Source organism: Caretta caretta, chromosome 3 (assembly GCF_965140235.1).
Source record: "Caretta caretta isolate rCarCar2 chromosome 3, rCarCar1.hap1, whole genome shotgun sequence".
NCBI lineage: Eukaryota > Metazoa > Chordata > Testudines > Cheloniidae > Caretta > Caretta caretta.
Genome location: NC_134208.1, coordinates 62,798,303 through 62,812,833, shown reverse-complemented (window position 1 = coordinate 62,812,833; position 14,531 = coordinate 62,798,303). Strand labels below are relative to the sequence as shown.

The following is a 14,531-nucleotide window of genomic DNA, read 5'->3' as shown; positions in this document are numbered from 1 at the left end:
GCACTAGTCCTTGTTTGCAATAGGAAGAGGCTGTTCCCAGTTCTCCACTGTAGCCAAGCTGTGCTTGGATATAGTGGAAAGGAGCAGCTGCAGAGAAGTGGTTGAGTTTCTCTGAACCTTGGCTGCCTACCCCCAGGATTCACTAGAGCAGGAGGGAGACTACGCCAACTTCTGCCACTGGCCTAAGGTTTGTGAAGATGCAGTAGAACTCTGCTTCACTATACCTATGTTCTGCCCCTTGAAGACCACTGACATACTGGCTCCATCCCCTTATGTCGGCCGAGTTTTCTGCCAGTTAAGTTCCCCTGCACAAGGCCATTTTGGGCTACTTGCTCAGCAGAAAGTGCCCTTAATGGAGTGGGGAATCCAGTCCTCTCTTTGGGTCATCTTCTGCTTCATATTCCTCCTTAAAATTAACTTTATCCATAAAACCCCTCCTATGTTTATTTCCTCACCATTAAGCTCTCTATACCCTCCCCCTCCCAGTTTTGCTGTGCTGTGCTTCTTCTCATCCATGTTATATTGTAAGGCTTTTGGGGGATTTATAATGTACTCTTCTGTGTTCTGCAAATATCATAAAAACTGGTGGCACTATGTTTGCTTAATAATCAGCCTCATAATTTTACACAAGGACATATAACAGTTGCTGTTCTTCATTAGAGACCAGCTAATTGTTAGTTCTGAGCGTGCAGAAATTGTGTCTGGATTGGTGAGTGTCTGAGCTTCCTATCACCATATAACAACTGCCAGGATCCAAACTCTCAAATGACTTAAATGAGTGCACAACTGATATTAAATTGGCTGAGTAGGGATGGGTCTAACTTCCAGGACTTCAGGTTTAGGCCCTTGTGGAGAAGTTTTGTTTTCGTTTTTTTTTGACTGACAATTGTCACTTTGGTGGCGTCTAATTTTGCTGTTTTGATGATTGTATCCTGGGGACATTTTACATACCTAAATAATCTGTCCCAAAGGTCACCACAACTTTAAATAAATAATAATACTTAGGTTTTATAGAGCCTGTTTCATCTCCAAGTGCTTGGTAAACGATCTCCCCATTTTACCGAAGGCTATTTTGAAGCACAGAGCGGTGCAGTGACTTTCCTCCTCATCATGAGAGATGTGGGAATAGAAACCTCCTGATTCCTAGTCCAGAGTTCCATCCACTGGACAACATGCTTTCCTGTGCAAATATATCCGACATCCTTGTGGGGAATTAATTCAACCAATCTTAAATCCCATAATACACTGCAATTTGCAGTATTGCCTCTAGAGGAGAGAAGCTTCTTAAGAAAAAGCATTCATGAAAACAGTGTGCATTTATCAGTACTTAAAGCAAACCAGACTCTTTTTAGCAGAAAATAAGTACTGTAATTATAAAATACATCCCACATATTTCATCCCAATTTTTTGCAGGTAGAGATTTCATATTAAAATTGATATTACATAGCTCCTTAAGAATGCCTTACTATTTCTAACCACTACTTTCTAAAAGCCATGTCTCCTTTTAATTTGTTCAGGTTGATAAACCACATCTAGTTACACTGGCACAGGATCTAACCTTGCTTTGAGCACTATGACACTTTAACTGATAAAACATGTCATCTTGATGACACTATACTGGCAGTCAGGGAAATATCAAAAGGGTATAGTTTACTAAAACAACATTAAAAATACACCTTTTAGTTAAAGTGTTTTAAATTTTATAAACTTTTGTAAGTGTTAAAGTTCTTTTTGCTTTTTTTTAACTGTTCTGTCTCTTTCAGAAATCCATATTTCCAAATATCAGTACATAAATTAGACATCAAAATCTAGACCTGATGCAAGCCCCATCTAAGTCAGTGGTAAAACTCCCCATTGGGCCCTCTATACCAAAATAATTGGGCTGAGCAGCACCCACCAGAGCTCCTGTCAAGGTTCCTCCCCCACTCTGAACTCTAGGGTACAGATGTGGGGACCTGCATGAAAACCTACTAAGCTTACTTTTACCAGCTTAGGTTAAAACTTCCCCAAGGTACAAATTAATTTTATCCTTTGTCCTTGGAATAACCACTGCCACCACCAAACTCTAACTGGGTTTACTGGAAAAACGTAGTTTGGACACGTCTTTTCCCCCAAAATCCTCCCAACCCTTGCACCCCACTTCCTGGGAAAGGTTTGGTAAAAATCCTCACCAATTTGCATAGGTGACCACAGACCCAAACCCTTAGATCTGAGAACAATGAAAAAGCATTCAGTTTTCTTACAAGAAGACTTTTAATAGAAATAGAAGTAAATAGGAGTAAAGGAATCACCCCTGTAAAATCAGGATGGTAGGTACCTTACAGGGTAATTAGATTCAAAACATAGAGAATCCCTCTAAGCAAAACCTTACGTTACAAAAAAGACACACAGACAGAAATAGTAATTCTATTCAGCACAATTCTTTTCTCAGCCATTTAAAGAAATCATAACCTAATGCATACCTAGCTAGATTACTTACTAAAAGTTCTAAGACTCCATTCCTGTTCTATCCCCGGCAAAAACAGCATACTGACAGACACAGACCCTTTGTTTTTCTCCCTCCTCCCAGCTTTTGAAAGTATCTTGTCTCCTCATTGGTCATTTTGGTCAGGTGCCAGCGAGGTTACCTTTAGCTTCTTAACCCTTTACAGGTGAGAGGATTTTTCCTCTGGCCAGGAGGGATTTTAAAGGGGTTTACCCTTCCCTTTACATTTATGACAGCTCCTATTGAGATTAGGAGAAGAATAATCTGTATGGATAGCAGAGCTATTTGTAAGACTACTGCTAAAATGAATATACATGCTCATTAGTTCTGCTTTGGTGGGGTAAATGTGCACCTACTTTTGTGATAAACAGTGTATTTCAAGGATTTGGCCTAGTGTCTGCCATTTGGCGAATAGAATCAATGACAGCTCACACCTCTGGGGAACAGGCTCTTAAGTATATAGGAGTACTTTTAAAACTTGTTAATGTAAGGGTAGATCATTCTATCAATTTTTCAAGCAGAACTCCAACTGAAGTTAATGGGGAGTTCTGTTGAAAAACAAACTGTATGGTTGGAGTCTATGATACCTTAAGTGACATTTCTCAAAAGAAAATATGCTGAAGTCTATTAATGCATTGTGAAGTAACTGCAGCCTTTTGTTATGTCAGAACTGTTCCTTTTGAGACAAAAGAGACAAAATAGTTATAAATAAATTATTAGATTAGTATGTATTCATTCATTCATTATTCTTTTTGTGGCTGATATATTATAATACGCCAATCTATTTATACCTCATACAGTTATGTATTCTCTAACGCTGGGATACAGTCTTATGAAAGATGTCATACAAAGTCAGAGCCTAACAATGCAACCCTAATTTATGCATGTAGTCCTTTAGGTTGATAGTATTGCAGTTTTCCTATTTTATAATTAAGTATTGAAATGATCTTTCGTGACAAAAATGATGTGTAGCTTGGGGTAGGAATATTTTATTACCTAACCAATAATCGTTTGACAAAGCCAATGTAGATCTCGGATATTCTTTCTCAAATTTGGATGAAGAGTAAATAGTCTCTATTTTACAAACTAACTGCTTATCTAAATGAGTTTCCATAGATCAGGTTCTTTTGAGGATGCTAATTTTAGACAGAACAATCTGGAATAATTTTCCATAATGGAGTCTCTTTTTCAGTATTAGTTTATGGGCTGTACAGTATCTTGGCAGTAGGAACAATAGCTGTCAAGTGTCCTATATAACATACTAGTTTCCTTTAGAGGGCACCATTGATTTCCTTGAAAACTCTTTAACCATTTGATCATGCTGTAAGGTTTACTATCCACATTTTGCCATTTTAAATGTATTTATTTTATGTTGTGTCAAAAAGCTTACAGTGCTTTGCGCTAATGTGCATTCTATATTGTATGCAGGTACTTCCCATACCTCTTACCCTGTATATGATTTCTTGGGGATTTGTTGCAATGACAATCTTTCCCATCACATGCTCCAAGGGCCAAACCTTCAGAAAAAGTGGACAGGTCACATCACTGGGCTGTGCACTCAGATAAAAGAGTTCAACAGGATTAGAAGGTTCAACTTCCACCTGTAGAAGTGTTGTGCACCTGGGCCCTCATTTCCACTACAAAATATGGGGGAATTACAGGTTCTTCCACGCTACCTGCTGGGCTAGTGACTCCATACAGTGCACAGACACACTGGACAACCCCTATCACTTCCCCAACCTGTGCACTATGAATACAACTACGGGGGAGGGGTGGAAATAAGGGGATCTGTTCTCTTGCCGTCTCTCTCCCCTCAACTCCCGCCTTTTTTTTTTCTTTTTTTTTTTTTTTAGTGTTGCACCACTGCTGATCATACTACTCCCCCATGCACAGAGGGCTGCCATGGAACTTGTGCAAAGTCCTTCTGCATGGACGTTCTCTTCTCTGTCTGGGCCCAAATAGAATCGACTGGAAGGGACCTCGAGAGGTCATCTAATCCAGTTCCCTGCACTCATGGCAGGACTGAGTATTATCTAGACCATCCCTCACAGGTGTTTATTTAACCTGCTCTTAAAAATCTCCAATGATGGAGATTCGGCAACCTCCCTAGGTAATAGTGTTTCCCTCAGTGGCCTTGGGTTTGCCTCCAAATTAGATATGAGCAAAATGGTTAGGATGAATTAAAAAGCTTCCCTTATCCTGAGCCCTTGTTCAAAATTCACACGGAGCCTGAGCTCAACCATCTCTGAGATCTGAAAACACTGATTTTTTCTTTTCACTTCTACATGCTGCTGTATTTCCAAGTGCTGGACAGGCCCAGTGGAAATCTTGTGAGAGGTCTAGTCCTGCCTGCAAGATTAACATGCACCCGACACTTTGAATCTGAACTATCCCAACCTCTTGTTCCCCTGCACACCAAGATTAAGAACATTTAACATCACTTTGTCTTTCTAAAAGAGCTGTTTTGGCAGGAGAATGGGCAAAGCAATATTGTTTTCAAAAGTTAGTAGAGCCTCTTTTTGAGTCCCTTAATCTATTTTTTCATTTTTTAAATTTTATTCTTTTCATGTGGTGATGTAACTATTATATTACTGTAGCTATGCACAGTATTCTGTCTGTAAGAAACATGGACCAAGTTTTCAGAAGAGAGTGCACAAAATTGTGTGCCCTGCCCATTTATTAACCTAATTTGTCCATACAGTTATTGCGACTGATAGCTAATAAAATAATGCCCAAGAAAAAGTCCAGTTAGATGTCTGTCACTTACTTCACATTCATCGTGGTTGCTCATGCATTTTCCTATGTGCAGCTGCACAGACAAAGCCCTGATAATCTGGACTTATATTTTAAACACATATTTTACTGACTGTAACGTTGTCTTACTAGATCCAATACTTCATGCAGGGAGGGATAGTTCAGCACATCTGCGCCCCACAGCCCACCTAGTAGAACTGCTGGTTTGTAATTAAAATGGCATGTTCTATTATTTTCTTTTGAAAAATCCATGCCACATAGAGTTAGGACAGGATGAGCAGGGACAGGCAAAGGGGATATGGGACAGGTAGGGAAGGAAGATAGAGATGGGCACAGCCTAGTGGAGGGCTAGGGGATAGGGATGCAGCATGAAGCAACCAAGAGGAAGCCCTGGGAGGGAGAAACCACAGCTAGAAGGGGAAGAGGCCTAGTGGAAGCTCCCAACTGGGAAGGTGGGAGAACACTGACTCCTACCAAACCAAACCATCAATTATCCCATGCCCCGCCCTTGCTTCCTCATGTCTGCTGGCGGAGGTTTTCCCCACTCAAATTTATCTAAATAGATCTACAATTTGGCATGGGGGTATCAATAGGCTTTGATTCCATGAGTACAGCACAGGCTTTTCTCACACTGGTGTATGGCCTGGATGTTCCCTTTAGATCCCTGTCTCTAAAAGCTTACATTCTCAATAATGCAATATATTAAGATACCAAATGGCATTCTTTCTAGAGCCTTGCATACAGAAAGTTAACTTGGCTTGATTTTAAAGTCTCAGTTAAAAAAGCCAAGTTTGAAGAAAATTGGTTTAATAGTATTTTAAGGTATAAATGTTTACATTTGTATTACCCTGAACCTCAAGAAATTGCAAATTTGAGACAATCTCAGTGTTACCAAGTCTCACAATATTTGTAGTTTGTCTTAAAGCTTCAACCCCTCCAGTCATGGGATTACATAAAACTCTCTGCTTTAATTTTAAAAAGTAAGGTTTTAGGTACTCATGGAAGTAGAGAAAAGCTTGAAAATGTAAAATCTCTAAAGGCTCAAAACTAAGATGGCAAATAAAACCCCCCAAATATATATTTTTTGAATCCTCATGTGTTTTTAAAGCAATCTTGTGATTTTTGTGGGTCCTGTCTCGTGATTTTTGAATACCTGGGGTTGGCAGTAATGTGATTCTTAACTTCTAGATAATCACGAGTTTGAGACTGGCCTGTTGGTAAACTGAACACCTTATTTTAACATACAGGGCCTGATTTCTTCACTCATGCTGAGCATTTCTAGCTCCGAGGGACCTCGCTGGGAGTTGGGGGTGCTTAGCTGCTCCAACAACGTATCCAGAAAAGAAGTAGAGCTGTGCTCTAAGGCATTTGGCATAGGATTAGGAGAGGTGAGTTACAGTGTTAGTTCTGATGCTGACCTGCTGTGTGATCTTGGACAAATGTCTCTGTACCCCAGTTTCTCCATCTGTTGAAGTGGTGATGACACTGACCTATTGCACAGAAGTGTTGGTTAGCTTGTTAATATTTGTTAAGCACTCGGAGATTCTTGAGTGGAAGAAACTAAATGAATATCATTCTATAAAGACACCTCAGAATTAAGGTAATTCCAGCTGAAGACAAGTCACAATAAAAGAAAATCAGTTCAACTGGACAATTAAGGCCTCGAAGCTGAAATGTAGTCATTCAGTCTGTTTCAGATCCACTTAGTAAAACACGTTGCTCAGAGGCTCTTAGCACTTTCTCATGGGAGAAGGGATAGGGCTGGTGGGAGTGGGGCCTGGAACAGGGCACGCTTTGGCCACTGACACCATACCCATACTGAATGCTTACCTGACATGTTCATTGCCTGTGGTGCTTCGTCAGGAGAGAAGCGGGAGCCCATGCCTCCTGTAGAGAGCCAAGCCCAGCAAAGGAGATGCCAAGGTCAGATGTGAATTAAACTTGCTTCCAGGTTCCAGCTGAGCCTTGGGCTAGTCCCCAGACTGGCTCTGTGTTAATAGCAGAAATGTTATATTCCTGAGCTACAGGTAGGGGACCCAGCACTAAGGAGAGGAAATCCTAGGAACGGGACTTATAGCCACAGCACAAAGGAGAAGAGGGAGGGCTGTAGGCAAGGGCAGCGCTGAGCAGAGGCCTAGCCCAGGCTTATCACTTCATTGCTGACGAGAGAGAGAGAGAGGCCTTCAGAAGGATGAGGAGCAAACTTTTCTTTACTAGGTGCAGTCATGCTCCGGTCTCTTCTCTTGCTGGAAGGTTTGTCCAAAATATAGTGACACTTCACCCGCTGCAGTCCCCAGGCAACTCCATTCCAATATGTCACAGGCTCTAAAGGACAGTCTGTTCCCTGTCCTTGCTACACATTTTGTCAGCCACTGATGTGTGTAGCTAATACACAGAACTGTAAATGACAGTCAGTCCTGTGACTGTTGCCTAAGACCCCTGATGTCTTTCTTTTGAAATGCTGGCATAAACAATCAGTGGGCTGTGATCCACTCTGATTCAATGCTTTGACACTGTTTTCCTGTTACTGCGACCACTGCAAACTCTGGAATATTCATAATTTTATTTTTAAAGCTGACTTTCCCTACCCAAAACACAAAATCCTTGCCCTGCAACCATTCAAACACATTTCAGCCTTCATAGGTAAGATTTAGTTGATTCAGCATCAGACATGGCAGAGGGAGTAGATTGAGTGAGCACCTACTATTATCAATGCCACGCCGGCCCCTGATTAATCCAACTTGGTTTCTGCTTGTTCTAATATTTTTTTAGGTGTTTTTATTGTCATTGTTTATTACAATTATTAAATATTAACAGTTAGTGCAGAGCCCTGACTGCTTATACTGGGGCTTATGTATAATATCATTATTAATAAAAGTGATCTTCTCTTGTCTCAGCCTGCTACTCCACCTGTGATGGCCAGTGTATCTTGTTCACCCACACCTGTGTCTGTTGCCTTTTTCCTCCTTGCACTGTACTCGGGGAAAATCCTCCCCCTCCTGATTCACCAAAGCACCAACCTTCCCACTATCAAACATAGAAATAAGTTAGTTCTCTCTACTGCCAGTCTCTCCAGTTGCTGTGGTAGAGTTTAGCTGATGTGGTTAAGCCTGTGCTGAGGAGGGATACTGGGTAGTATTCTGTACACTTTTCTGAGGACTGAAGTTCTTTCCAACACATTTATGTTGCCACATTTTGCTTCTGGTATATGTAAATATTTATGTTAGGAGATAAACTCCAGTTGAATTTGTCCATACCTTTAAAAGAGTCACCATTTACTTGGTGTATTTCCAGTATCCCATCCTTTTCTCTTTTCAGATTCTTCTTCTCCTTCTCTCTCTTCATCACTTTGGAAATCTTCCGATGAACCTCAGTCCTAATCTGAATCACCCCGCTACTTTAGATTTGAGCCCTCACGCAGCCAAGTAATGCACCTCACCCATTACATGCAAAACCTCATGATATTCCAGTCCCCTGGCCTTACACAGCTCTTTCAATGCACTTCCCTCTAATCTATTTCTAGGCCCACATATAACTCTCAAATACACTTCAACCCTAACCTGTAACATCCCCTATTATTTCAGTACTTGTACCCTCCCAGGTTGTATGTGGCCTGGTTCAAGCCTCTGTAGCTGCTAAGTCACGCAAAGTAAAATGATTTGTTAGAATTGTTACTGGCAATTGGGCTGAGCTACTGAGTTCAAATACAGATCTGGATCTGAGATCTTCAAAGTTCAGTGTGCTAGGCCACAGTGTTCTGGTTTGTGCCATCTCAATTATTTACTATTGATGACTGCCAGTGTGCTCAAAACATACATGAAAATGTGGTCACAGCTCTAAGTAGCTATCAAATTGATTGTGATTGTCCTTAAATTTTTATGACAATTCGAAAATATTTCAAAATGAAATTTATCAAACTTATAGCTGCTAACTAACAGGACCTCTGAGTAAAAATGTGTGCATATATAGGAACTCTCCTAGAATTCCTCACATTCACAAACTAACTTCTCCTGACATTTCTAATCCAAAGTTTTTCCTATTAATTACTTTACAAATCCTTCAGGTCTATGTAATATGAAAAAAAAAATGAACTGATTTGCAGATGGGACAAATTCCCCTTACCTCTCTTAGTCCAAGTTTGACTATCAAGCTTGGGAGGTGGATGTGACTGGGTCCTGGCCAAATAAGTAAGAAGTGTTAATTATCTGAGAGAGGTGTGAATTGGTTGTGGGTTCAGGGTATAAACAAACTCATTGTTGCAGTCAAGGAAGATAGAAGTATTATTACTCCTACCCCCACCACTGGATTATGCTCCTGTACTTGGCAGTGGGTGAGAGCATTTATTTTTAATCCTTGGGATTTCTCTTCCAGTTGGAGTGTAGTTCCTTTGCCAAGGGCATTTAGCCACAGCTACTAATTGAGATATTAAAGCACAGTTCATTTCTGCCCACCCAATGTTTGTTAACTAAGGGGAAGATGCCATGGTCCTCTGGACAAATCAAGGGATAGTCCCAATTTCCTGTCCACCACTCCTGCTTATGTGCAACCAATTTTAATTTCTTCCTGAGAACCATTACTGAGCACACATGGGCTGCTGCCTGCCAAAATGTTCTCTTGGTAGCTAATTCACTGACAAAAGGCACTTCAGAAAACCAAATTCTGACTCTGCCTCAGTTACCAGTGATCCCCAATTCCCAACTATGAGCAGAGTCTGTTTCAGATGGCTATACCAAAGCTGTGCTCAGACATATCAAGTGTGTCCAAAAGAGGGGCTGTTAAACGTACCCTAATGAGAGGTATTCCACCTCCAGTCATTTGAAAAGAAATGGCTGTTGATGCAGCTTTCTAACCAGCCAGTATTCCTTCAGGGTCCTCACTGAATAGAAAGTCATCCATAACTCAAGCTACAAATCAAAAGATGTTTTGTGCCAGTAAAGGCATGTGGCTGCCAAACTACAGCAGAGAGCCTGCAATACACTGAGGACAGAACAGCCTGATGAATTATGTGTATCAAAAGCTTTAGCAAAGCTTTTGATATGATCTCCCACAGTATTCTTGCCAGCAAGCTAAAGAAGCATGGATTGGATGAATGGACTGTAAGGTGGATAGAAAGCTGGCTAGATCGTTGGGCTCAACAGGTAGTGATCAACGGCTCGATGTCTAGTTGGCAGACTATCAAATGGAGTGCCCCAGGGGCTGGTTTTGTTCAACATCTTCATTAATGATCTGGCTGATGGGATGGATTGCACCATCAGCAAGTTTGCGGATGACACTAAGCTGCGGGGAGAGGTAGATACGCTGGAGGGTAGGGATAGGGTCCAGAGTGACCTATACAAATTGGCGGATTGGGCCAAAAGAATGATGAGGTTCAAGGACAAGTGCAGAGTCCTTCACTTAGGACAGAAGAATCCCATGCACTGCTACAGGCTGGGAACTGACTGGCTGAGCGGTAGTTCTGCAGAAAAGGACCTGGAGATTACAGTGGACGAGAAGCTAGATATGAGTCAACAGTGTGCCCTTGTTGCCAAGGAAGCTAATGGCATATTGGACTGCATTAGTTGGAGCATTGCCGGCAGATCGAGGGAAGTGATTATTCCCCTCTATTCAGCACTAGCAAGGCCACATCTGGAGTATTGCGTCCAGTTTTTAGCCCTCCCACTACAGAAAGGATGTGAACAAATTGGAGAGAGTCCAGTGAAGGGCAACAAAAATGATTAGGGGGCTGGGGCACATGACTTACGAGGAGAGGCTGAGGGAGCGGGGGTTATTTAGTCTGCAGAAGAGAAGAGTGAAGGGGGGATTTGATAGCAACCTTCAACTACCTAAAGGGAGGTTCCAAAGAGGATGGAGCTAGGCTGTTATCAATGGTGGCAAATAGCAGAACAAGGAGCAATTGTCTCAAGTTGCAGTGGGGGAGGTCTAGGTTGAATATTAGGAAACACTATTTTACTAGGAGGGGGGTTACCTAAGGAAGTGGTGGAATCTCCATCCTTAGGGGTTTTTAAGGTTCAGCTTGACAAAGCCCTGGCTGGGATGATTTAGTTGGGGTTGGTCCTGCTTTGAGTAGGGGGTTGTACTAGATGACCTCCTGAGATCTCTTCCAACCCTAACCTTCTCTGATTCTGTGTGATCCTGAGAGTGTACAAAAAATGTGAGCACACATTTCTGCACTGAATCCTGGGTATGTTTTGTTCCTTTTGTTTAAGGACCACTGGGCACGTTAATCTGTGCAGAAAGGTCTAAAAGAGTCAGACCACATCCTTGTTGCTGGATGGAGAGAGGATCCTCCAGGAACTGAGAGAGGGTGAGGGTGAGGGTTCAACAGCATCTGATATGGCATTTCCACATAAACTCTTCCTCTATAATTCCTCCCTTTTTCTTAACCTTAAGGGTAGGGCTCAGAGAGAGTTCAGACAAAACAAGAACCAACCTGAACCTTCATGCTTTGAAAAGTTTTAGTTATAAATTAACTCATGTTATTTGTTGTTGAGGAAGTGCTCAAACATTGTTCCCATGCTATTGCTGGCTGTCCAGAAATTGTATGGAAGCCTGTTTTCAGGAGAGTTCTAACTTTTCCTTTAAAAAAAAAAAAAGACGAGGTTTGGACAATCATTTGAAAATGTAGGTATCTATCGCAGCCATTTGAAGCTTTCACCATAATTTCTGTTGGTTACTTTCATAGTCCTGTGTCATAACTTACCATGTGGTCAACTAGTTCATATCTATTCTCAGGGAATCTGTTTGAAATCTCTCAAAGTCTGGATCTATAGGTCTATATTAGATCCCAAGTAACTTGTTGAGGGAGCTGTGCAGCTGAGGATCAGAAGATTCTGGTATGATGTGACAGCCATGGAATTTTGAAGTGTGTATAATGCCTCTGATGATATTTTAAGGCAATGGTTCCAGTAGTGGCCCATTCAGGAGCTGTAACCTATTCCTGCCACCTATTATACAATGAACCTTCCCTCTCCCTAGGGATATGGTACAGTTCATTATGTGAAGATCAACAGGAAACATTCTCCCACACCTAAATTTGGGTGTTTCCTCAGGGTGGGGTCAGGCTTTTCCTCACTTACTCCTCTGCCTGCCTAGTTGGAAGCACATGCCTGAGCTGGGCAGTGTAGGTTAGCATGCTTTGAGCTCTGCTCTAATGAAGCCTATCTCTCTGATTCCATCCCACATCCTTACTTTGGCCTATCAGAAGCCTCCTTTTATTCATGCCCCTCAGTAGACAGAGGCACATTGTCTGAGTCTGTATTACTGTCATGTTTTTTAATCACTCAGACTGGGCATAGGAGTGACATGGCCACTAAACCTTTTTCTTCTCTTCCCACTCTTCCTCAGACAGGTCCTCTGAGCTCACGAAAGCAAAGTGATAAAAGACAATCTTTATTGCTGTAAATCTGTTTCCTCCCATCCCTCCAGTTTGGATTGGGATGAGACTAGCAAACTCCTATCCTCACGGGATCCTCAGTGGTATTTAGGTGCCTACTTTCCCTTGATTCATTGCCTTCAATGGGAGGTAGAAGCCTAAATACTTTTGAGGATCTGGGCTTAGGGTACATCTATACTGCAGTTAGACACTCATGGCCGGCCCATGTCAACTGACTGAGGCTCCTCGGGCTGAGATTCACTGCACTGTTTAATTGTGGTGTAGATGTTTGGGCTCAGGCTGGAGCCCAGGCTCTAAGAACCTGTAAGGCGGGAGGGTCCCAGTGTTTGGGCTGCAGCCAAAACCTGTATGTCTGTACCACAATTAAACAGTCCTTTGCCCATGCCTGGCAAGCCTGAGTCAGCTGGCATGGGCCAGCCCCGGGTGTCTAATTGCAGTGTAGGCATACCCTTAGAGGCATCTCTAGCCGGGACTGAACTATTCACATGCACCTGGTTTATCCACTTCCCAAAGTGTCCTTTCAACAATGAGATCACTATCTTATTTTCATTTGGCCACTTCATTATGATCTTTGTGGCCTCCCCCTTGAGCTGATCCTTCCCCATACAGAGGATCTCTTCCTTTTCATTGGTTCTGACTTGCAGATGAGCTCGCCTCCCGAACCAGTTCTCAGCAGGCTTCTCACTCATGACAGAGTGGGAGAGTTTGTTCACTCTATTGAGGCCTTATTTATTTTCGCAAGATCCATATGGTTTATTTGGGCTCCCTTTGCTTTTCTCAGTGACCCAAAGTGAGGTTCTGCTAAGGCCCTTAGTGTATAAGTACAACAACCTGATACCCTAGAGCTATTGTAACTTTAGTGTTCTTGGCCTGATGCTACTCTAACACTGTCTGCACGAGGGAGAGTGTTTTAAGCATCTTCCTTTTCAGCCAGCAACCTAGCTTTGAGGTTGTGAGGTTAATGAGGTAGGTTAACACTCAAACACAAAGCTATATGCTCACAGATGATGTGGCCCTACATTTGTGTGAAATACTGGCCCAATCTGGCTCGGATTCTAGCCCCTGGAGTTGGGCCAGTTGCTAAGCATGGCCAAGAGTGAGACAGGTCAGTGCTCTCTGAATCCATTATCCATGCCCTTCCACAGAACAGTACTCAGACATGTGCATGCAATAATCAGCACTTAACCTCTCTGAAGAACAGGTGCCTCCAGCTGGGTTTGAGAGTTGAGGTGAGCCTTCTGTGGCATATATATGTGCTGTCAAGGCACTAATGAAGGCTGCCTTTGAATAAGGTTGTCAAACGCCCCACCCAGATGAAGGTTACAGCTACTTGTCTGGAATCTTTCTGCTGCTATATATGGTAAGAAGGGTATGTAGCTTCATACCTTTGCTATATGTGAGGACCTCTTTCCTCTGTTTACAATCAGCTGAGCTTCTCATGGAATCCCTTCTCTGCTTTCAAATCCTACTTTATTAACATTATCTCTAAAATTCCAGCCTATGTATACTAGTCTTAAATCTCTTCCATTAACCCTAAATTAACTACATTTAAAAAAGCCCTCTTTCTACCATGTTTCCTGGCATCATTTTTGGAGATAATCTACTGTTCACTGTCCCTGATTTTAGTTCTTTAAACATAGCGAGGGTATATTAACCTCTTGCTAGGACTAACAGAATTTTTCCTTTAATGCCCTAAAATGCACAAGTGGTCTTAGCCACAGGATCCCCTTTGTGATGATGTCATAAAGTGGCTGCTCTGTTTCCCTATCAACTGATTAAAAACAAACAGAAGAGATCTAGAAGGTTCTGTGCTCTTCCTCCTTAGCACTCCCTCACATCCTGTTGAAGCTGCTTTTGATGTGGGTCTGGTAGGTGAGTTTCCCACATCCTAGCTGTCCT

The 14,531-nt window shown here is 42.0% G+C and overlaps 1 long non-coding RNA gene across 1 annotated transcript in view; it reads left to right on the top strand.

The window, feature by feature from the left end:
- LOC142071400 (uncharacterized) overlaps positions 1 to 14,531 on the top strand; it is a 28,816-nt gene that overhangs the window by 1,904 nt on the left and 12,381 nt on the right. Inside the window, exons 2-3 of the long non-coding RNA XR_012667432.1 lie at positions 4,339 to 4,536; positions 6,487 to 6,627. This is a non-coding gene — a long non-coding RNA (uncharacterized LOC142071400). The remainder of the gene's footprint in view (positions 1 to 4,338; positions 4,537 to 6,486; positions 6,628 to 14,531) is intronic.